At 44.6% G+C, this 25,642-nt stretch overlaps 1 long non-coding RNA gene across 1 annotated transcript; it reads left to right on the top strand.

The window, feature by feature from the left end:
* Window positions 1-21,524: 21,524 nt before the first annotated feature.
* LOC125523179 (uncharacterized) lies at window positions 21,525-22,682 on the top strand. The gene is made up of 3 exons (XR_007290132.2): window positions 21,525-21,642; window positions 21,743-21,821; window positions 22,203-22,682. It is a non-coding gene; the product is annotated as an uncharacterized LOC125523179 (long non-coding RNA).
* Window positions 22,683-25,642: the final 2,960 nt, after the last annotated feature.

Here is a 25,642-nt window from a genome sequence, read left to right as displayed (position 1 = left end):
CAATGTTATGAATATGTGTGTCACTACTATCAGGATTTAACACAAATAGACCACTCTTCAAGGGTGCATGACCATAAAAGATATTACTCATATAAATAGAACAACCATTATTCTTAGATTTAAATGAATAACCATCTCGCAACAAACAAGATCCAGATATAATGTTCTTGCTCAACGCTGGCACCAAATAACAATTATTTAGGTCTAAAACTAATCCCGAAGATAGATGTAGAGGTAGCGTGCCGACAGCGATCGCATCGACTTTGGAACCATTTCCCACGCGCATCGTCACCTCGTCCTTAGCCAGTCTTTGCTTAATCTATAGTCCCTGTTTCGAGTTGGAAAAATTAGCAACAGAAACAGTATCAGATACCCAGGTGCTACTGCGAGCTCTGGTAAGGTTCACATCAATAACATGTATATCATATATACCTTTGTTCACCTTGCCATCCTTCTTATCCGCCAAATACTTGGGGCAGTTCCGCTTCAATTGACCAGTCCCTTTGCAGTAGAAGCACTTAGTCTCAGGTTTAGGTCCAGGTTTGGGTTTCTACTCTTGAGTAGCAACTTGCTTGCCGTTCTTCTTGAAGTTCCCCTTCTTCTTCCCTTTACCCTTTTTCTTGAAACTGGTGATCTTATTGACCATCAACACTTGATGCTCGTTCTTGATTTCTACCTCCGCTACCTTTAGCATTGCTAAGAGCTCAGGAATTTTCTTATTCATCCCTTGCATATTATAGTTCATCACGAAGCTCTTGTAGCTTGGTGGAAGTGATTGAAGAACTCTATCAATGACACTATCAACAGGAAGATTAACTCCCAGTTGAGTCAAGTGATTATGATACCGAGACATTTTGAGTATATGTTCACTGACAGAACTATTCTCCTCCATCTTGCAGCTATTGAACTTATTGGAGACTTCATATCTCTCAATCCGGGCATTAGCTTGAAATATTAACTTCAACTCCTGGAACATCTCATATGCTACATGATGTTCAAAACATCATTGAAGTCCCGGTTCTAAGCTGTAAAGCATGGCACACTGAACTATCGAGTAGTCATCAACTTTACTCTGCCAGACATTCTTAACGTCATCAGCAGCATCTGCAGCAGGCCTGGCACCCAGTGGTGCTTCAAGAAGGTAATTCTTCTATGCAGCAATGAGGATAATCCTCAAGTTACGGACCTAGTCCGTGTAATTGCTACCATCATCTTTCATCTTTGCTTTCTCAAGGGACACATTAAAACTCAACGGAACAACAACACGGGCCATCGATATACAATAACATAGACAAGCAAAAATACTATCAGGTACTTAGTTCACGATAAATTTAAGTTCAATTAATAATATTACTTAAGAACTCCCACTTAGATTGACATCTCTCTAATCATCTAAGTGATCACGTGATCCATATCAACTAAACCATAACCGATCATCACGTGAAATGGAGTAGTTTTCAATGGTGAACATCACTATGTTGATCATATCTACTATATGATTCACGCTCGACCTTTCGGTCTCAGTGTTCCGAGGCCATATCTGCATATGCTAGGCTCGTCAAGTTTAACCCAACTATTCTGTGTGTGCAAAACTGTCTTACACACGTTGTAGATGAACGTTGAGCTTATCTCACCCGATCATCACATGGTGTCTTGGCACGATGAACTTTGGCAATGGTGCATACTCAGGGAGAACACTTTTACCTTGAAATTTAGTGAGAGATCATCTTATAATGCTACCGTCAAACAAAGCAGAATAAGATGCATAAAGGCTAAACATCACATGCAATCAATATAAGTGATATGATATGGCCATCATCATCTTGTGCCTTTGATCTCCATCTCCAAAGCACCGTCATGATCACCATCATCACCGGCGCGACACCTTGATCTCCATCGCAACATCGTTGTCGTCTCGCCAACTATTGCTTCTACGACTATTGCTAACGCTTAGTGATAAAGTATAGCAATTACAGGGCGATTGCATTGCATACAATAAAGCGACAACCATTTGGCTCCTACTAGTTGCCGATAACTCCGTTACAAAACATGATCATCTCATACAATAAATATAGCATCATGTCTTGACCATATCACATCACAACATGCCCTACAAAAACAAGTTAGACTTCCTCTACTTTGTTGTTGCAAGTTTTATGTGGCTGCTACGGGTTGAGCAAGAACCGTTCTTACCTACGCATCAAAACCACAACGATAGTTCGTCAAGATAGTGTTGTTTTAACCTTCGCAAAGACCGGGCATAGCCACACTCGGTTCAACTAAAGTTAGAGAAACTGACACCCGCCAGCCACCTGTGTGCAAAGCACGTCGGTAGAACCAGTCTCGCGTAAGCGTACACGTAATGTCAGTCCGGGCCGCTTCATTCAAGAATACCACCGAACCAAAGTATGACATGCTGGTAAGCAGTATGGCTTGTATCGCCCACAACTCACTTGTGTTCTACTCGTGCATATAACATCTACGCATAAACCTGGCTCGGATGCCACTGTTGGGGAATGTAGTAATTTCAAAAAAATTCCTACGCACACACAGGATCATGGTGATGCATAGCAACGAGAGGGGAGAGTGTGTCTATGTACCCTCGTAGACCGAATGCGGAAGCGTTAGCACAACACGGTTGATGTAGTCGTATGTCTTCACGATCCGACCGATCCAAGTACCGAACGCACGGCACCTCTGAGTTCTGCACACGTTCAACTCGATGACGTCCCGCGAGCTCCGATCCAGCAAAGCTTCACGAGAGAGTTTTGTCAGCATGACGGCGTGGTGACGGTGATGATGATGCTACTGACGCAGGGCTTTGCCTAAGCACCGCTATGATATAATCAAGGTGGATTATGGTGGAGGGCGGCACCACACATGGCTAAAAGGTCAATGATCAATTGCTGTGTCTATGGGGTGCCCCCTGCCCCCGTATATAAAGGAGCAAGGGGGAGGAGGCGGCCGGCCAGGGAGAGGCGCGCCAAGGGGGAGTCCTACTCCCACTAGGAGTAGGACTCCTCCTATTCCTAGTAGGAGTAGGAGAGGGGGAAGGAAAGGGAGAGGAGGAGAAGGAAAGAGGGGGCTGGCCCCCGTTGCCCTAAACCAATTCGGTTTGGGCCTTGGGGGCGCGCCACCCACTCCCCTTGCTGCCCTCTATTTCCACTAAGGCCCATGTAGGCCCATTAAGCCCCCCCGGGGGAGCGTTCCGGTAACCCCCCGGTACTACAGTATATGTCCGAAACCTTCCGGAACCTTTCCAGTGTCTAAACATAGTCATGCAATATATCAATCTTTACGTCTCGACCATTTAGAGACTCCTCGTCATGTCCCTGATCATATCCGGGACTCCAAACTACCTTCGGTACATCAAAACACAAAAACTCATAATACCGATCGTCATCGAACTTTAAGCGTGCGGACCCTACGGGTTTGAGAACTATGTAGACATGACCGAGACACATCTCCGGTCAATAACCAATAGCAGAACCTGTATGCTCATATTGGCTCCCACATATTCTACGAATATCTTTATCGGTCAAACCGCATAACAACGTACGTTGTTCCCTTTGTCATCAGTATGTTACTTGCCCGAGATTCGATCGTCGCTATCTCAATACCTAGTTCAATCTCGTTACCGGAAAGTCTCTTTACTCGTTCTGTAATACATCATCCCGCAAATAACTCATTAGTTAGAATGCTTGCAAGGCTTATAGTGATGTGCATTACCGAGTGGGCCTAGAGATCACTAGTGCAGAACCGGGCAATAGCACCGGTTCGTAAGGCCCTTTAGTGCCGGTTTCATAACCGGCACTAAAGTGTGGTCACTAAAGGCCCCCCCTTTAGTACCGGTTCAGCACGAACCAGTGCTAAAGGGCAACCACGTGGCACGAGCCAGCTCCAGGGGCCGGGAGCCCTTTAGTACCGGTTGGTAACACCAACCGGTACTAAAATGGTTGGGGGGTTTTTGATTTTATGATTTCTTTTTCATTTAATTTTATGTTTTCCATTTTAATTCTTTTTGGTTTGCTGGTATTTTACGATACTACACATTGTACACATTATGCATATATATATAAATAGAATTTCTAGTAGAACCAATCATATATATATATCATCAATGTCTCACAAACCACCATATTAATTCACACATACACACATGTATAGCTATATACAATTTCTCCTACATATGCATGTTGCCTTCAGAGCCAGTGGCATTAGCCTAATTGGTGCCTTCGGAGCACGATGACAATTGGAAGTGGTTAATGACCTGGTCGATGGGGGCGGTAGCGGGTAATAGTATTCTTCCTTCGGATTTACGACCTCGTCGAGCAAAAATCCCGCTATTTCCTCTTGAAGTGCTTCTACGCGCTCCGTTTCTAGGAGCTTGTCCCGCACCTCTTTGAACTGTTAAGAAGGAGATCAATATGCATGTGTATTAGTTGTGTGACTAGATATCGATAATGGTGTAAAAATTGTGAATAGTGTTCTGACAAGCGTACCCATTCCTGTCTTTGAGATCTGCTCCTTTCGGACGCCATCATGCGAATGTTCTCGCAAACGCAGAATGCACACAGATCAGTCCCCTGCGCCTGCTTTAGGGCCTTTATTACGAGAATGGAATTTAATTTGATCAGATAATAATTAATCAAACATGATAATTAAAGAGATGGCAGCTAGCTAGCTAGCTAGTACTACTTAATTACTTACCTTGGGTCGAAACCATTTCAGCTGTTGTTTCCATTCTCCTTCCGTGACGCTGATGAACCTTGCCCAAGCCCTGCCCGCCGACAAAGAAAATGAATAAAGGGGTTATTAAATAGTTCATATCATGAAATGACGAACTAAATAGGCCGAGATATATAGGTAATAATGATTGAAATTACCTGTTGACTATCCCAAACAAGATGTTATAGTCACTATTTGCTTTGAGTAGTGAGTCCAGTATTTGAACTGTTCCGGCGTCAACTTTAATGATACACAAGATCCAGTGAAACCTGCATGCACACACGTTTGCATGTCTTAATTAAGCGGGCATATGTAAGCAAAAACATGTAGCTAGCTAGTAGGCAAAAACAGAGAATTTGTAGTACAAGAAAGTGTGACTCACTGGAAGTTGTAAGGAAGTAGTATATCTTCATTGTATTTGAGGCGCTTCAAGAACTCTAGCATGCTGTCCTCTACCTGCTTTTCATAATGCTTGTTTATTTTCCATGTGTATTCATTAACGGTGTTTGGGTCAATGAACCCAATGCCATAGCGTCCACCTTTTCTCATTTCATACATCTTCATCCTACCTAATACCACAGAAAAGAATATAGTGAGGATAATTACAGGTAATGATTGATCAAAAGGATCACTACAGCTAGCTTGAGACTTAAATTACAGAAAGAAATCACTTACAAACAATAGCAACTGATGATAGATTTGTCGAGTGCGTCTTGATTGTATAACTGAAACAGTTCAGAATACTCAACGGTCACAGCATTCTCATGGTAGTAATGATCCTTCTTGACTTGCACCATGAGGGACTCTCGATCGGATCTCTTGGTAATGTCCATGTACCATTGATGAAATTCATACATTCTCGTTGGGAGCTTCTTGACCTCTTCTGGCTTGACCAAAGGTTGGCCCCGGGCATATTTCCGTTTTATTTCCTCCTCTGTAAGCACAGGCATGTCCTCGATCTCGAGGAGTTGTCCAACAGTGATGTTGAGAGTTTCAGCCTGCATTATATGCTCCTGGGTTATTACCACATCGCCCACCTCGGGAACGTTTTGCCCACAATAATATTGGGCGCGCGTTCTGTCACGTCTTGTTCGTGGCACAACAAGCGGGGGGATCGATTGCGCCGCCTGTTCTCCCAACTGGGCAACGGTTTTCCCGCATTTTTGACAGCTGCTTGTTGTTTGCTCGAGCTCGAGCTCGCCTTCTTCTGTAGACGTTGTCGATGTAACTTCCTGATGTGGCGCTCATAGTGTGTGTCAACAGGCTTAGGAGTTGGTGGTTGAGCCATATGAATGAAGTGGTTAACTACTTCCATAGGCACTTTCTCCCTTGGCAGCAGTGGCGGTTTCGGTCCAAAATGGGCGTCGACTTCTGCCCGCACTATGGCATTGGTTTGCTCCTCGGTCCTGTCGTAAGCCCTCTCAAGAAGAGGAATAGTGAGGTTTGGACCATATTTATATCGCTTGCCTCCACATGTACTTCCTGTACTATGACCTCGACTCGTACCGCTACGCACCATAGCTGCGGGGTGTCTCTTCTATGATTGCTGAGGCGGCGGAGACGGCTGACGGGGCTGAGTTGGACGAGGAGGAGTGGCCTGAAGCTGTGCCGGACTTGCAGTGGCCTGAGGTTGTGCCGGACTTGGAGGAGGAGTGGACGTCTGATGCTGTGTCGGACTTGGAGGAGGATTGGCCTGACACTTTGCCGGAGTTGGAGGAGGAGGAGTGGCCTCATGCGTTGGTGGACTTGGAGGAGCGGGAGTCTGCTGACTCGGTGGCGGACTTCGATGAGGAGTCGGGTGACGCGGTGTCGGTGGCCTTCGAAATATGATGCAATCCTTTCTCCATAGGATGATACGATGTTTGGCATCTCCGAGTGTGTGCTCCTCGTCACCTCCAGGAATGTCAAGCTCTAGCCCCGAATATTGGTCCACACCCTCATCAACCACGACACGAGCATAGCCTGCTGGAATCGGGTAGCAATGGAAGGTTGCATCGGGGGAATTTGTATAAGCAACGCCGTCCGCCACCTTCAAGGATATGTTCTTAATTTTGAAGTGTAGCTCGCAGTTAGTGTTCTCCGTGATATCATCCACGGGGTATCTATCCAGCATTGCGTCAAATGGGGTGGAACCCATGCTGCTTCTCGGCATGGATGGGGTGGTGGTATCCAATGCTGGATCATCCGTTAGCTGCTGCAGCTGCTGAGACCCCCTTTGCTAGCTAAGTGAGTCGATCTGCTCCTGCTGCCGCTGGAATTTGATTGCCAAGTCCGCGTGCACTGATTCTAGGCCTTGAAGGCGTTCATAGTCGAGCTTCCTCTGCTCCTCCTCCATCTTCCTCTTCTTCCCCTCCGCAATCTTCTTTCTCGCACGGGTTCTGTAGTCGGCGTTCCAGTCCGAAAACCCCTGATACCACGGAATAGCGCCCATGCCTCGTGTTCTTCCCAGGTGTTCAGGATTTCCCAGGGCACGCGTAAGCTCGTCATTCTCTCTGTTGGGCTCGAACAACCCGGATCGAGCCTCTTCTATTGCAACAAGTAGCTTATCTTCAGCTCCGTCCAGACATGCCTTCTTGGAAACTTTGCCTGTCTTCGGGTCCAACCCCCCCCCCCCCCATGCGCATAGAACCAAGTCCTGCACCTGGGGGGCCGGCTCAATGTTTCTGGAGTGACACTTGCATAGCATCTCTTTCTCAGACTTATCCCACTTAGGCATTCCCACCGCATAGCCACCTGGCCCTAGCTTATGGAACTTATCCTTTTTTACGGCATTGGCCTTGTTTATTCTTGACCGTTCCTTAGATAATTCTGAATCCTTGAATTTCACGAAATCGTCCCAATGAGCACTTTGATTCTCTAGTGTTCCCTCGAATACTGGAGTCTTCCTTCCTCCCTTGACGTACTTGTCCCATTCACGATTCTTGTGGTTCTTGAATGCAACCGCCATCTTCCTAAGAGCAGCGTCCTTGACTTTCTGCACATCTGCTTCTGTGAAATGATTTGGTAGGGTGAAATGTTCCATGAGAGTATCCCAAAGCAGACTTTTTTGTCTGTCGTCGACAGAAGTAAGATCTGGACGTGGCTTTGCTGGCTCTCTCCATTCTTGAAGGGAGATCGGGAGTTGGTCCTTCACAAGAACTGCGCACTGACGAACGAACTTGTCCGCAATCTTCTTAGGCGCTAATGGTTCGCCAATAGGTTTGATTGCCTCGATATTATACTTTACGCCCTCCTTCAACTTTTTGTTCGGGCCTCGTTTCGTCCTATTGCCTGAAGATTTGCTCGATCTGGATGGCTGAAAGAAGAAAGATCGATTCGTTAATATATCTTCAACTCATTTAAAACATGTGATGATCACCAGATGCCTGCTTATATAAATATATATACCTCTCCGGTGTTGTCATAATCATAGTTCATGACTTCATCAATTCGGTCGTCGCGATCGAATATCATATCACCCTCTCCGGTGTTGTTTAGAAATTCAGAGCCGTCATAATCTTCTTCATTCTGATCATCATCTGGCCCGCGTATTATATCGAACATGGTCTGTTCTCCCTCTCTGTTGGTATTGTCCGCCATAGCTTTTATTTAACTATGCCAAAAGAAATATAAAACAATTTAGTATTCAAATTACATCGTCTCGAATAATAGATATAATCTCGAATACATCGTCTCGAATAATAGATATAATCTCGAATACATCGTCTCGAATATTAGAATTAATCTCGAATACATCGTCTCGAATAATATATAATCTCGAATACATCATCTAGAATATTATATATCGAGTACATCACTGGCTAGGTAGCTAATAAAGATCGAATACTACAGAAGAATCTAGGACACTCGCGGTTCCGGCGGCGCGGGCGGTGGACACCCAAAGAGAAGGAACCCTCACAGGATCATAGCTAAAGTGAGATCCCTGAAGAAACTGCGAGGTATTGGAGAACCTGCCGCCCTCTAACGCAACCATGTAGCGATGAACATGCTCGTCCTCCTCCCTGACACGGCGACGTACCACCTCCGGCGGGGCCGGCTCCCTCCGCACCGAAACTGGCCCACGCGAACGCCACCAAATGAGATTAGGGTCGACGACGGGACCCGGGGCCGGGTTCCTCATCAAGCGGCGTGCCCCTCCAGGCAGCACCTCCCAGTGCCAGCCCGGCGGAGCCCAGTCCCGGACATGGTTCAGTCGGACGTCGTCGCGGACGGGTCGACGGCGAGGATGCGGGCCGGGCATCATCGAGAACAAGTACTAGCTATATGCCCGCAAAAAGTAACATTTTTTTAATGATTGGATTTTGATTACTAAAATTTCTAACATTTCTATATAGCTAACATTTCTATAGCATTTCTAATATTTCTAGAACTAAAAAAAAGAAAAATTTCTAACTTTTTTATAACTACTTCTATAACTAAAAAACAGAAAAATTTCTAACAATTCTAACATTTCTAACTATTCTAACAATTCTAACATTTCTAACTATTTCTAAAAAATAGCAAAATTTCTAACAATTTCTAAAAAACAGAAAAATTTCTAACAATTCTAACTTTTTTATAACTATTTCTATAACTAAAAAACAGAAAAATTTCTAACAATTCTAACATTTCTAACTATTCTAACAATTCTAACATTTCTAACTATTCTAACAATTCTAACATTTCTAACTATTTCTAAAAAACAGAAAAAATTTCTAACAATTTCTGAAAAACAGAAAAATTTCTAAAAAATGTATGTGTGTGTGTGCGCTTACCGGCAAGGCGAGAGGCGACGGGGGGCGGCGACAGGGACGGCGACGGGCGCGGCGACGACAGGGATGACGACGACGGGGACAGGGACGGGGCGGCGATGACGGGGACGGGGACGTACGGGCCGGGGCGGCGACGACGACGGGGACGTACGGGGCGGCGATGACGGGGACGGGGACGATGCGGGACGGGGCGGCGGTGACGACGGGGACGGGGACGATGGGGCGGCGACGACAGGGACGGGGCGGCGACGGGGGCGGCGACGAGGGATGGAGACGTACGGGGGGCGCGGCGGGCGACGGTGCAGAGGAGAAGAAGCAGATGAGAAACTAAAATTTTCGTAAGTGTTGTTTATATAGGGGGGCCTTTAGTACCGGTTGGAGCCACCAACCGGTACTAAAGGCCTGTTTTGGCCAGGCCAAGCGGCGGGAAGCGACCCCCTTTAGTACCGGGTGGTGGCTCCAACCGGTACTAAAGGCCCCCCCTTTAGTATCGGTTGGTGCCACGACCCGGTACTAAAGGGGGTGCGCTGGCGCAGGTGCAGTGCGGTAAGTTTAGTCCCACCTCGCTAGCCGAGGGGCGACCGCACTGGTTTATAAACCCCCGTGCGGTAGCTCTCTCGAGCTCCTCTCCAAAGCAGGCCTACATGTTCTTTGCTGCCCTGTTGGCCTACTGGGCCTTTGCGGGCCTGCATCCTGGCCCAACAACAGGGTGGGTTTCTAGTCGTATGCCGGCCGCTTTGGCCTAGTAGGCGGGCTTTTTTATTTTTTTGCTTTATTTATTTTTGAGTTGTTTTTTTGTGTATTTAGAGTTTCTTTGTGAATATTTTTGCTTTAGGTACAAAAAATTACAAACTTTTTGTTAGTGCCTGTAGTTTTCAAATTTGAATAGTTTGAATTATTTGAAATTAGTGTGAATCACTAGTTTGTGAATAACTTAACTTTAAAAATCAGTAAAGGCATGAAAGAATTTGTTTGCACATAAAATTTCTTCGCGTTTCAAATGCCAAAACACATAATTAACTACCCTATCTATTACAGAGATTCCCTTCTGGGTGTGAAACACAGAAGAAAGTGATGATAGTGAAGCTGATCACATCCCAGATCTTTGGGTGTGAAACTTTTTCTTCGCGTGTGTCCCTTTGCGCCGTAACCATGGAAAATCTTCATCATTTAACGGGATGCTTGGGTGAATATTCACTGTGAATGAAGCAATTTCATCAAACTTTTCATAATGTTCCGACTTGTCTATCTTGTCATCCACTCCCACGATGTTTCTCTTCCCAGAAAGAACTATGTGCCGCTTTGGTTCATCGTACGATGCATTCGCTTCCTTATCTTTTCTTTTTCTTGGCTTGGTAGACATGTCCTTCACCTAGAAAACCTGTGCCACATCATTGGCTAGGACGAATGGTTCGTCTGCATACGCAAGATTGTTGAGATCCACTGTTGTCATTCCGTACTGCGGGTCTTCCGTTACCCCTCCTCGTGTCATATTGACCCATTTGCACCGAAACAAAGGGACCTTCAAACCACGTCGATAGTCAAGTTCCCATATGTCCTGTATATAACCATAATATGTTTCCTTTCCCGTCTTGGTTTCTGCATCAAAGCGGACACCACTATTTTGGTTGGTGCTCTTCTTATCTTGGGCGATCATGTAAAATGTATTACCATTTATCTCGTACTCTTTGAAAGTCATTATATTCAAAGATGGTAACTGGGACAGCAAGTACAGGTCATCTTCAATAGAGGTGTCATGCATGGTACGTGTCTGCAACCAGCTGGCGAAACTCCTAGTTTGTTCACGTGTAATCCAGTCATCAAACCGCTCCGGGTGTTTGGAGCGTAGCAAATTCTTGTGTTCATCCATATACGGAGCCACCAAGGCGGAATTCTGTAGAACTGTGTAGTGTGCTTCAGTGAGAGAATGTTCGTCCATATATATTATTTGTTCCCCTCCTAGCGTGCCTTTTCAATCCAGTCTGACCTTATGCCGCGATTCAGGAACAGCAATCGGCTTAAGGTCAGGAATAAAGTCAATACAAAACTCAATGACCTCCTCATTTTGACGGCCCTTGGAGATGCTTCCTTCTGGCCTAGCACGGTTATGAACATATTTCTTTAAGACTCCCATGAACCTCTCAAAGGGGAACATATTGTGTAGAAATACAGGACCCAAAACGTTAATCTCTTCGCATAGGTGAACTAGGACGTGCATCATGATGTTGAAGAAGGATGGTGGGAACACCAACTCGAAACTGACAAGACATTGCACCAAATCATTCTCTAACCTTGGTATGATTTCTGGATCGATTACCTTCTGAGAGTTTGCATTGAGAAATGCACATAGCATCACAATGGCTAATGGAACGTTTTCCGGTAGAAGCCCCCTCAATGTAACTGAAAGCAGTTGCGTCATAATCACGTGGCAGTCATGAGACTTTAGGTTCCGGAATTTTTTTCTCTGCCATGTTTATTATTCCCTTTATATTCGACGAGAAGCCAGATGGTACCTTAATACTGAGCAGGCATTCAAAGAAGATTTCCTTCTCTTCTTTGGTAAGAGCGTAGCTTGCATGACCCTGATGTATGCCGTCTTTTCCGTGCATACGTTGCTGGTCCTCTCGTGCCTCAAGTGTATCTTTTGTCTTCCCATACACGCCCAAGAAGCCAAGCAGGGTCACACAAAGATTCTTCGTCATGTGCATCACGTCGATTGCGGAGCGGACCTCTAGGTCTTTCCAATAGGGCAGGTCCCAAAATATAGATTTCTTCTTCCACATGGGTGCGCGTCCGTCAGCGTCACTTGGAACAGGTTGTCCACCAGGACCCTTTCCAAAGACCACCTTCAAATCCTTGAACATATCATGTACATCAGCACCAGTACGCTGGCGAGGCTTCGTCCGGTGATCCGCCTCACCTTTGAAATGCTTGCCTTTCTTTCTTACGGGATGCCTGCTCGGAAGAAATCGACGATGTCCCAGGTACACATTCTTCTTACAATTAGCCAAATATATACTGTCAGTATCATCCAAATAGTGCGTGCATGCGCGGTATCCCTATTTTGTCTGTCCTAAGAGCAGGCCAATCATTGATGGTCACGAACAGCAACGCCTTTAGGTCAAATTCTTCCCCCATGTGCTCATCCCACGCACGTACACCTGTTCCATTCCATAGTTGTAAGAGTTCTTCAACTAATGGCCTTAGGTACACATCAATGTCGTTGCCGGGTTGCTTAGGGCCTTGGATGAGCACTGGCATCATAATGAACTTCCGCTTCATGCACAACCAAGGAGGAAGGTTATACAAACATAGAGTCACAGGCCAGGTGCTAGGGTTGCTGCTCTGCTCCCCAAACGGATTAATGCCATCTGCGCTTAGACCAAACCATACGCTCCTTGCGTCATCTGGAAACTCCTTCCCGTACTTTCTTTCGATTTTTCTCCACTGCGACCCGTCAGCGGGTACTCTCAACTTTCTGTCTTTCTTATGGTCTTCTCTGTGCCATCGCATCGCCTTGGCATGCTCTTTGTTTTGGAACAAAAGTTTCAACCGTGGTATTATAGGAGCATACCACATCACCTTGGCAGGAATCTTCTTCCTGGGGCGCTCGCCCTCGACATCACCAGGGTCATCGCGGCTGATCTTATAGCGCAATGCACCACATACCGGGCAAGCATTCAAATCCTCGGACTCACCACGGTAGAGGATGCAATCATTAGGGCATGCATGTATCTTCTGCACCTCTAACCCTAGAGGGCAGACAGCCTTCTTTGCTTCGTACGTACTCTCGGGCAATTCGTTGTCCTTTGGAAGCATGTCCTTTATCATTACCAGCAACTTTCCAAATCCCTTGTCAGATACACCATTCTCTGCCTTCCATTGCAGCAATTCCAGTGTGGTGCCCAGCTTTTTCTTGTCACCTATGCAATTCGGGTACAACAATTTTTTGTGATCCTCTAACATGCGCTGCAACTTCTTCTCCAAATCACTTGCGCAGTTTCTCTTTGCATCGCCAATGGCCCGACCTAGATCATCAACGGGCTCATATGATGCCTCTTCTTCAGCTTCTTCCCGCATTGCCGGCTCAGCTTCTTCCCGCATTACCGGCTCAGCTTCTTCCCCCATTGTTGTATCATCGTATTCAGGGAACCTATGGCCAGGATAGCTGCCGTTGTCCTCTTCTTCATTATTGTCTTCCATCATAACCCCTCTTTCTCCGTGCTTGGTCCAAACATTATAGTGGGGCATGAAACCGGACTTAAACAGGTGGACGTGAATGGTTCTTGACGTAGAGTAATTGTGACCATTCTTACAGCGAGCACATGGACAAGGCATAAAACCATCCGCCCGCTTGTTTGCCTTAGTTGCAAGCAGAAAAGTATGCACGCCCTCAACGAACTAGGGAGAGCATCGGTCATCATACATCCATTGCCGACTCATCTTCATTACACAACACCGAATAGACCAAATTAATAGAAGTTCATACATAAAGTTCATACAACACTTAAATGCAACAAACAAATAACTCTCTAGCTAAAGCATTTAAATGCAACAACAAATACGATCAAGATCGCAACTAAGGTAACAATGGATCCAACAGCATAATGATACCAAGCCTGACTATCGATGGCATATTTTCTAATCTTTCTAATCTTCAAGCGCATTTTCTCCATCTTGATCTTGTGATCATCGACGACATCGGCAACATGCAACTCCAATTCCATCTTCTCCCCCTCAATTCTTTTCAATTTTTCTTTCAAGTACTCATTTTCTCTTTCAACTAAATTTAACCTCTCGACAATAGGGTCGGTTGGAATTTCCGGTTCACATACCTCCTAGAAAAAATTTCTATGTCAACTTGATGGGCATAATTTGTCATAAACGCGAAATGCAACTAGTTTTAAAAGAGAATATATATACCACATCCGAATCATAACAAGGACGAGGGCCGACGGCGACGGATATCAAAACCATGGCACTATATGTATAACAAACAACGTATGGGTAAGATAATTATACGAGTAACTATATATCCAAATCACACAAACATCAATTTTTATATAAAATTTCATGAACAAGAGGCTCACCACAAGGTGGTGCCGGTGACGAGATGGTGCGGGTGATCGACGGTGGTTACAACGGAGATTTAGAAGGCACTAAGTAAACCACACCTACATATGCGAACTAAGTGTTATTTTTGACCTCATATTGCATATAAATCAAATACTAGCACATATATATATATATCCTCCCAAATTACTAAACTCACAAATTAATCACTATATAAAGCATTGCAAGAGCTAATCTAGCAATGAGAGATGAAAGGACAAAGTTGCTAACCTTTGTGATCATTTGAATGGATGGGGGCCTTCAAATCTTGACAAATTTTGGGCAAAATGTGTGATGAGCTCGAGAGGAAGAGGTGAAGAACAGAGAGGAGAGGGGAAAGGGGAAGAACAGAGCGAGCTCGGGTGGATGAAGGGTTTATGTAGCACGACCTTTAGTACCGGTTCGTGCCAAGAACCGGTACTAAAGGGCTGGAGGGGCCCCAGTCTGACAACATCCTGCCACCACTCTCATTAGTACCGGTTCGTGGCACGAACTGGTGCTAAAGGTTCGCCACGAACCGGTACTAATGAAAGCGCCCCGGCTAGCCGTTGGAACCGGCACTAATGTATACATTAGTGCCGGCTCAAATACAAACTGACCCTAATGTGCTTCACGTTTGACCCTTTTTCTACTAGTGGATACCTCTCCAACAATCGGAGTGACAAATCCTAATCTTGAGATATGCCAACTCAACAAGTACCTTCGGAGACACCTGTAGAGCACCTTTATAATCACCCAGTTACGTTGTGACGTTTGGTAGCACACAAAGTGTTCCTCTGGTAAACGGGAGTTGCATAATCTCATAGTCATAGGAACATGTATAAGTCATGAAGAAAGCAATAGCAACATACTAAACGATCAAGTGCTAAGCTAACAGAATGGGTCAAGTCAATCACATCATTCTCCTAATGATGTGATCCCGTTTAATCAAATGACAACTCATGTCTATGGCTAGGAAACATAACCATCTTTGATAAACGAGCTAGTCAAGTAGAGGCATACTAGTGACACTCTGTTTGTCTATGTATTCACACATGTATCATGTTTCCGGTTAATACAATTCTAGCATGAATAATAAACATTTATCACGATATAAGGAAATAAATAATAACTTTAGTATTGCCTCTAGGGCATATTTCCTTCATGTGCCTGGTTCGTGTCCACCGCAAAGAGGCTAAGGAAGAGAAGCTGGCAGCGCTCAAGGTCGCCAATACCAAACATCGCCACTTCCAATCTTTCATGTAGACCTTCATGAAGCAACCACTTGTATCGCGGACGGAATTGACTTGGACGAGTTCGTCGAGCCAGCCTGTCCTCCTCCAGAAGAGTGAACAAACTTTAAGCTTTAATTCAATTTGCGTCGGAATGCCGAGTGATTTTGTAACTGTTAAAACTCCTTCGGGTCGGATGCCCGAGCACTTTTATCTGAACCTTGCGAAATTTATCTGAACTTTGTTTTTCTTTGAATATGTTTGTCTTCACCTTTTCTGCTTTTGAATCTCTTGACTCTGAGTGAAACTTGATTCTTCAGTCGGAATTGTCACTGACTTTGTGATGCTGCTCTGTCGAGTGGGTCATGGACAAGGGCACTTGGTGCCGTCCATGACCTACACTTCGTCGTCCTTGCAGATCAGAGTGGAGCGTACATTGTACTTGTGGCGCAGCTCCGTCGAGTGGGTCATGGACAAGAGCACTAGGTGATGTGCACGACCTGCACCTTGTCGTCCTTGCGGATCGGGATGGAGCGGACGTTGTACTTGTGGAGCAGCTCCATCGAGTGGGTCATGGACAAGAGCCCTAGGTGCCGTACACGACCTGCACGTCGTCGTCCTTGCAGATCGGGATGGAGCGGATATTGTACTTGTGGCACAGCTCCGTCGAGTGGGTCATGGACAAGAGCACTAGGTGTTGTGCACGACCTGCACCTCGTCGTCCTTGCGGATCTAGATGGAGCGGACGTTGTACTTGTGGCACAACTCCGTCGAGTGGGTCATGGACAAGAGCACTAGGTGTTGTGCATGACTTGCACCTCATTGTCCTTGCGGATCGGGATGGTTTTTAACTTAGGCGAGTTCGATACTGCAGCTAAGCCCCTCGAGTGGGAGGATTTCTCTCCACTCGGAAGGATTTTAGAAACTTAGGCAAGTACGTGACTGCAGCTAAGCCTCTGAGTGGGAGGATTGCTCTACACTCGGTAGGATTTTAGATACTTAGGCGAGTTCGTGGCTACAGCTAAGCCTCCGAGTGGGAGGATTGCTCTCCACTCGGTAGGATTTTTTAAACTTAGGCGAGTACGGGACTGCAGCTAAGCCCCCAAGTGGGAGGACTGGTCTCCACTCGGTAGGATTTTTTAAACTTAGGCAAGTACGGGACTGCAACTAAGCCCTCGAGTGGGAGGATTTCTCTCCACTTGGTAGGACTTTTTAAACTTAGGCGAGTTTGTGACTGCAGCTAAGCCTTCGAGTGGGAGGATTGCTCTCCACTCGGTAGGATTTTTTAAACTTAGGCAAGTACGGGACTGCAGCTAATCCCCCGAGTGGGAGGATTGCTCTCCACTCGGTAGGATTTTTTAAACTTAGGCGAGTATGGGACTGCAGCTAAGCCCCTGAGTGGGAGGATTGCTCTCCACTCGGTAGGATTTTAGAAACTTAGGCGAATCAGGTTCGCGGCTAAGCCACCCACTGGGGGATTTGAACACACAACTTGACAGGATAACAATCATTAAAGCACCACAAAAATCATGTTTTTTATAAGCAAAATGAATGATTCTTATTACAACTCGTCGATGCGAGTGCGTAAGTGTTAAAATGGCGGAGCAGATCCGCGTTCCAACCGCGTGGCTCTTCTTTCTTGTGTTCCACAATTATAAAGGTGATAAGCTCCGTTGTGGAGCACTTGGTGATGATGAAGGGACCCCCCAAGCAGGAGAAAGTTTGTGAGGCAGTTGCTGATCCACTCGGAGCACCAGGTCTCCTTCCTGAAATGCTCAACCTCTCACGTTTCTGGCATGGAATCAACAGAGGTCTTGCTGATAAATGGTCGACCGGATCAAGGCCATCTCTCTCTATTCTTCCAGGAGGTCAACAACATCTTGCCGAGCTTGCTCTGTGATACGTCTCCAACGTATCTATAATTTTTTTATTGTTCCATACTATATTATATTCCGTTTTGTACATTGTTGGGATTTATTATACACTTTTATATTATTTTTGGGACTAACCTATTAACCGGAGGCCCAGCCTAGAATTGCTGGTTTTTTGCCTATTTTAGAGTTTCGCAGAAAAAGAATATCAAACGGAGTCCAAATGGAATGAAACCTTCGGGGACATGATTTTTGGGAAGAACGTGATCCAGAGGACACGGATCCTAGGTCAAGAAAGGAACCAGGAAGGCACGAGGTAGGGGCGCGCCTACCCCCAAGCGCGCCCTCCACCCTCGTGGGGCCCACGTTGCTCCACCGATGTACTTCTTCCTCCTATATATACCTACGTACCCACAAACTACCAGATACGAAGCCAAAACCCTAATTCCACTGCCGCAACCTTCTGTACCCGTGAGATCCCATCTTGGGGCCTTTTCCGGGGCTCCGCCGGAGGGGGCATCGATCACGGAGGGTTTCTACATCAACACCATAGCCTCTCCGATGATGTGTGAGTAGTTTAACTCAGACCTTCGGGTCCATAATTATTAGCTAGATGGCTTCTTCTCTCTTTTTGGATCTCAATATAATGTTCTCCCCCTCTCTTGTGGAGATCTATTCGATGTAATCTTCTTTTGCGGTGTGTTTGTTGAGACCAATGAATTGTGGGTTTATGATCACGTTTATCTATGAACAACATTTTCTTCTCTGAATTCTTTTATGTATGATTGGTTGTCTTTGCAAGTCTCTTCGAATTATCAGTTTGGTTTGGCCTACTAGATTGGTCTTTCTTGAAATGGGAGAAGTGTTTAGCTTTGGGTTCAATCTTGCGGTGTCCTTTCCCAGTGACAGTAGGGGCAGCAAGGCACGTATTGTATTGTTGCCATCGAGGATAACAAGATGGGGTTTATATCATATTGCATGAGTTTATCCCTCTACATCATGCCATCTTGCTTAAAGCGTTACTCTGTTCTTTTGAACTTAATACTCTAGATGCATGCTGGATAGCGGTCGATGTGTGGAGTAATAGTAGTAGATGCAGGCAGGAGTCGGTCTACTTGTCTCGGATGTGATGCCTATATACATGATCATACCTATATATTCTCATAACTATGCTCAATCCGGTCAATTGCTCAATAGTAGTTTGTTTACCCACCGTAATACTTATGCTCTCGAGAGAAGCCACTAGTGAAACCTATGGCCCCCGGGTCTATTTTCTATCATATTAATATTCCATCAACAAGCTATTTCTTGCATCGTTTTTATTTTGCTTTATTTACTTTGCATCTTTATCATAAAAATACCAAAAATATTATCTTATCATATCTATGAGATCTCACTTTCGTAAGTGACTGTGAAGGGATTGACAACCCCTTTATTGCGTAGGTTGTGAGGATTTTATTTTTTTGTGTAGGTGCGAGGGACTCGTGCGTGTCCTCCTACTGGATTGATACCTTGGTTCTCAAAAACTGAGGGAAATGCTTACGCTTCTTTGCTGCATCACCCTTTCCTCTTCAATGAAAAACCAACCCAGTGCTCAAGAGGTAGCAAGAAGGATTTCTGGCGCCGTTGCCGGGGAGTCTACGCAAAAGTCAACATACGAAGTACGCATCACAAACCCTTATCTCCCGTATTACATTATTTGCCATTTGCCTCTCGTTTTCGTCTCCCCCACTTCACCCTTGCTGTTTTATTTGCCCTCTCTCTCCGTCCTCCTTCTCTTTCCCTATTTGCCTCTTTTTGCCCGTTTCTTGTTTGCTTGTGTGTTGGATTGCTTGCCTGTCACGATGGCTCAAGATAATACAGAATTGTGTGACTTTACTAATACCAACAACAATGATTTTACTAGCACTCCGATTGCTCCTCTTACTGATGCTGAATCTTGTGAAATTAATGCTGCTTTGCTAAATCTTGTCATGAAAGATCCGTTTTCCGGCCTTCCTAGTGAAGATGCCGCTACCCATCTAAACAACTTTGTTGATTTGTGTGATATGCGAAATAAGAAATATGTGGACAATGATATTGTTAAATTGAAGCTATTTCTTTTTTCACTTAGAGATCGTGCTAAAGCTTGGTTTTCGTCTTTGCCTAAAAATAGTATTAATTCATGGAATAAGTGCAAAGATGATTTTATCTCTAAGTATTTTCCTCCCGCTAAGATCATCTCTCTTAGAAACGATATTATGAATTTTAAGCAACTTGATCATGAACATGTTGCACAAGCTTGTGAGAGGATGAAATTAATGATACGTAATTGCCCTACACATGGACTGAATTTGTGGATGATTATACAAAAATTTTATGCCGGGTTGAATTTTGCTTCAAGAAATCTTTTAGATTCGGCCGCGGGGGGTACTTTTATGGAAATCACTTTAGGATAAGCTACTAAACTCCTAGATAATATTATGGTTAATTATTCTCAATGGCACATTGAAAGATCTACTAATAAGAAAGTGCATGCGATAGAAGAAATTAATGTTTTGAGTGGAAACATGGATGAATTTATGAAATTATTTGCTAATAAAAGTGTTTCTTCTGATCCTAATGATATGCCTTTGTCTACTTTGATTGAGAATATTAATGAATCTATGGATGTGAATTTTGTTGGTAGGAATAATTTTGGTAACAACGCGTATAGAGGTAATTTTAATCCTAGGCCATATCCTAGTAATTCCTCTAATGATTATGGTAATTCCTACAACAATTCTTATGGAAATTTTAATAAGATACCCTCTGAATTGGAGACTAGCACTACTGAAATCAGGGATTTTGCCGTCTGCCAGTTCTTTGCCGTCTGCTTGCGGACGGCAAAGAAGGTCTTTGCCATCAACTACCAAACAACAGACGGCAAAGAACTGGCAGACGGCAAAGAAGGTCTTTGCCATCTGTCATTTCTTTGCCGTCTGCTGGCAGATGGCAAAGAATGTCAGCGGACGGCAAAGAGGTACCACCGGATGCCAATATACTGCAACGGTCCAACCCCACTTTTTGCCATCTGCTGGCGGACGGCAAAGATTCTTTGCCATCTGTTAACGGACGGCAAAGAGGGGGCTATCTTTTTTTTGCGGGTAAAAAAAACCGTTGCCCCACCTCCTCTGTCTCTATCCCCTCCCTCTCCGCCCCTATCTCTCTGCCCCACCCCTCTCTCCCTCCCGCTCATCTCTCCCTCTCCCTCCCGCGAGAAGCTACGCCGGCCGATTCCGGCGAGCTCCGACGGGATTCGACGACGCCCGCCCCACAGCCGAGAGCCTCCCGACCCCGCCTTCCTCGACCCCGCGCTGCTGTGCCACCTCGCCTCCGCCCGCCGGTGCGTGCTGCCACCTCACCGGACCCCAGGAGCCCCGCCGCCTCGCGCTGCCGCCTGCACCGCGTCGCGCGCCGCCACCTCCCCACAAGCTCGCCGCCCCGCCACGGAAGCCTCGTCGCCGGTCGCCCCGACCTCGAGATCCGCCGCCGCCATGGGAGCCGAGTACCGAGCTCCTCTGCGCCCCGCCCGCCATGGGAGATCTGAGGCCGGCCGGGAGGCGGGGATGGGGCGCCGGTGAGCCCCTAGGATCTGCGCGATGGCGCAGCTCTGGCTCGCCGCGGCCACAGCCGAAGATCCCGATCCCGACGAGCTCGAGCGCGCGTGAGTCCCGCTCCTCCGCCCTGTTTTTTCCGTGCCTGCTCGCTTGCTCTGTCTGTGGCTCAGTACTGTCGATTGCGTTGGTTGTGCTCCGCGGTTCCTGCAATGCTAATTCTGTTTGCAGTCTCGTTGTTCTTCAGTCCCCATCGTGTCTTGTATTTGGACAAGCTCGTGCTAATATGTGGTTGGTACACTACCTGGGCAAGGTCATTTTGATACTGATACTTATGGGCAGCAGAGGGTTCAAAGCCTGACCGTCTCATGGATCCGCTGATAATATCCCGGAAGTAAATATTGTTGCTTGCTTCATCTCTACTATTTTCTGTAACTGCTTAGTGTTAAGCTCATGATCAACCTGATTACTTATGCGGGAACCTTCTTACATAGGCAGCGCGACAACAATTCTTCTTCCTCAAAGCATATATTTTCTCCAAGCGATCAACAAAGTGTTTGGTCCATTTGGAAGGTACACAAGTTTCTGATGTTTCTGTATATTTTGAGACAGAGGGAGTAGTTGTCAGATCTTCTTTTAGCACCAGCAGTAATCTCAAGTTTCTTAAAAACAAATGAAGTGCCTGCATTACAGTATGTGACGTAGGTCAACGCTCCTCGGATAAACCTATTTCCAAAAAGAAAATCTTGCTACTGAAATAATGCTACATTTTGGAGGCCTTTTCTTTCTGGACATTATTGGCATAGTCTCAGGCTCTCATCACTATGAATAATAGAACACATACTACTAGGAGGAATCACATTTAACTATGCTATTCATAGGGTAGTTTTCTTGCTGTTACACATGTCCACCGGCATACATTGTATCTTATTGTGCTCTTACTTTTTTGTCTAGGTACTTGATGCCTCTTGGTCAGAAGATGATGGCGAGTTCCTCATTCCAATTGAGTTTATATTGTGTAGGTTTCTTCGTCATGATCTGGATTGCCACAGTCATGTTCAAGTCCAATGATATCTTGTGCAAGCAGACCGCTCTCAAGGTTGGTTCTTCATAATAGCTTGTCTATCAATGTGCTGCTTCTGCTTCTAGAGGTTAATTAATTGTTCTGCCAAGCATACTGCTCTCAAGGGCTTGTGCTTATCTTGTGTATCAACGTTCTTGTTCTGCTTCTAGCACTCGGTCTGTCCCTTCTATTGAGGAAGCCGGCTGGCAGACTGTTGCCGTCACTAAATCCCTAACCCTGGGGCCTGTGTTAACTCCATTTGATTGTCAAATTGCTTAGATAACTCAATTTGATTGTCCTCATGGTGTTCTAACATGCTTAGAAGAGTTGGAAACACTATAAATGGTTTGGTACGGATATGTGCTCTAGAATAGTGATTCTGGCATGCTATATTTTTCATTATGGTGAATGGTATTCTCTTTTCCCACACAGCATGATTTCCCCTTTTGGGGCCTCTTTGCTTCAAATTATTCCATATGATTGTAATATGCGGCTTCGAAAAACTCCTATGGTTTTCTATGATGCACTCAAACATCCTGTCGAACATATTGTATCAAGAGAGGGCATGACATTGCAACCCAGTGATTTCCCTATTTATGAGTTTTTAGGTCCTGTGAACCAATTAGGCCCTTGGTCATTTCTTGAACTCAATCAGTAACTCATTTGTGGAAAAAACTTGACGATGTGTGTACCTATGTGTTCTGTTCTGTTTTGAAGTGGATAACATTGCCCCGTGTTTCACTTGGAAATAACTTATGTTTTTTGAATAATAGGAATTTATGCACCATTTATATCTGTTCATAACTCTTAAACTAGCACTGCTCTCCTTAAAATTTCTAATCAGGCTGACTGTTGTTTTGTGCTCCACAGATACTTGTCTGGCAAGATGCTATGGTGGTCAAGTGTGTGCTGCCTAGGAAAATAGATATTTAGTTTTAGGTCATTTCTTGTAATTTCAGATATGGAGTGCTTGTCTTCAGTTTTTGTTTTTTACTTTGTGAAACTTGCTACCTATGGATGAAACTGTGTAATATTGATGAAACTATGCATATGTATGGATGAAACTTGCTACTATTGGTAACATGTGATATCCTATATTGGTCATATATATATATGTATGTGTGTCTGTGTGTTTGATTTTCTATGGAAATGAATGGATATAAGAAGAAACAGAATTAATGCCAATTTGGTCTCTTTGCCATCTGCCAGGGACGGCGAACGGCAAAGAGGTGCTCAAATTTGCCGTCCGCTGGCTGACGGCAAAGGCCGCCGTTAGCCGCCTAATGGACTAACACTGGCGGACGTCCAGTCTTTTGCCGTCACTCCTCTTTGCCGTCCGCCGCTGTAGGCAAAGCACTCTTTGCCGTCCGCTATAAAAAGCAGACGGCAAAGGGCCTGTTTGCCGACCCTGTCTTTGCCGTCACTGTTTGCCGTCCGCCACTGACGGCAAATCTCTTTGCCGTCCGCCGTGGCAGATGGCAAAGTAGCTGATTCCTGTAGTGTAGTGTTAAGGAGTTTATGAATTCGCAAAAGAATTTCAATGCTTTGCTTGAAGAAAAATTTCTCTTGATGTTGATTCTTTGAAACTTAGATCTATTCCACCTAAGCATGATATCAATGAGTCTCTCAAAGCCATGAGAATTTCCATTGATGAGTGCAAAGAAAAAACCGCTAGGATGCATGCTAAGAAATATTGTTTTGTGAAAGCGTGTTCTTCTAGTTTCCATGAAAATAAAGATGAAGATCTAAAAGTTATTGATGTGTCCCCCATTAAATCTTTGTTTTGCAGTATGAATCTTGATAATGATGGTACTGAATATGATCCACCTTTACCCAGAAGGCGTTCCAAAAATTCAGAGTCTTTAGATCTTGATGCTAAAATTGTTAAAAGTGGGACTGAAGAGGTCAAAACTTTAAATATCAATGAACCCACTATTTTGGATTTCAAGGAATTTAATTATGATAATTTCTCTTTCATAGATTGTATTTCCTTGTTACAATCCGTGCTAAATTCTCCACATGCTTATAGTCAAAATAAAGCTTCTACTAAACATATCGTTGATGCTTTGATGCAATCTTATGAAGAGAAACTTGAGTTGGAAGTTTCTATCCCTAGAAAACTTTATGATGTGTGGGAACCTACTATTAAAATTAAAATTAAAGATCATGAATGCTATGCTTTGTGTGATTTGGGTGCTAGTGTTTCCATGATTCCAAAGAGTTTGTGTGATTTGCGAGGTTTCCGTGATTTTGATGATTGCTCTTTAAACTTGCACCTTGCGGATTCCACCATTACGAAACCTATGTGAAGAATTAATGATGTTCTTATTGTTGCAAATAGGAATTATGTGCCCGTAGATTTTATTGTTCTTGACATAAATTGCAATCCTTCATGTCCTATTATTCTTGGTAGACCTTTCCTTAGAACAATTGGTGCAATTATTGATATGAAGGAAGGGAATATTAGATTCCAATTTCCGTTAAGGAAAGGTATGGAACACTTACCTAGAAAGAAAATTAAATTACCATATGAATCTGTTATGAGAGACACTTATGGATTGCCTACCAAAGATGGCAATACCTAGATCTATCTTTGCTTTTATGCCTAGCTAGGGGTGTTAAACGATAGCGCTTGTTGGGAGGAAACCCAATTTTATTTTTATTCCTTGATTTTTGCTCCTTTTTAGTAATAAATAATTTATCTAGCCTCTATTTTGGTTGTGTTTTTTGTGTTTAATTAGTGTTTGTGCCAAGTAGAACCGTTGGGAAGACTTGGGGAAAGTCTTTTTGATCTTGCTGTAAAAAACAGAAACTTTAGCGCTCACGAGAATTGCTGCCATGTTTATTTGGAAAAGTGCTATTTAGTTAATTCTTTTTGCAGATGATTAATAGATAAATTACTCACGTCCAGAAATTTATTTTAGAATTTTTTGGGTTCCATAAGTTTGCGTTAGCTACAGATTACTACAGACTGTTCTGTTTTTGACAGATTCTGTTTTTCGTGTGTTGTTTGCTTATTTTGATGAATCTATCACTACAAAAAAAAGACACATCCGTGACATTTTGGGCCGAACGAAAAAATATTCTGTCATACATATGACACTTCTATGATGATAATTGTGACAGAACCCAGTATCATCATAGATGTGGTGGGCTCCTACTTCTATGACAAAAAATCATGACAGAAAGTGGGCATTTCGTCCTGGGCAGGCCGGAGATGCAGCTGCATGACATCCTTTGGGCCGTCCATGACGGAAAAACCCGTGGTAGAAGCGAGGGGGAGGAAAATTTCAGGGAGTTCCCGGTTATGGTGGGAGGTCGGGGTCGAGCG

The sequence above is a fragment of the Triticum urartu genome, chromosome 7A (genome assembly GCF_056163025.1).
Source record: "Triticum urartu cultivar PI428250 chromosome 7A, HENAU_Tu73, whole genome shotgun sequence".
NCBI lineage: Eukaryota > Viridiplantae > Streptophyta > Magnoliopsida > Poales > Poaceae > Triticum > Triticum urartu.
The sequence above is the reverse complement of the archived record's forward strand: the minus strand, read 5'-3'. Positions and strand labels throughout refer to the sequence as shown.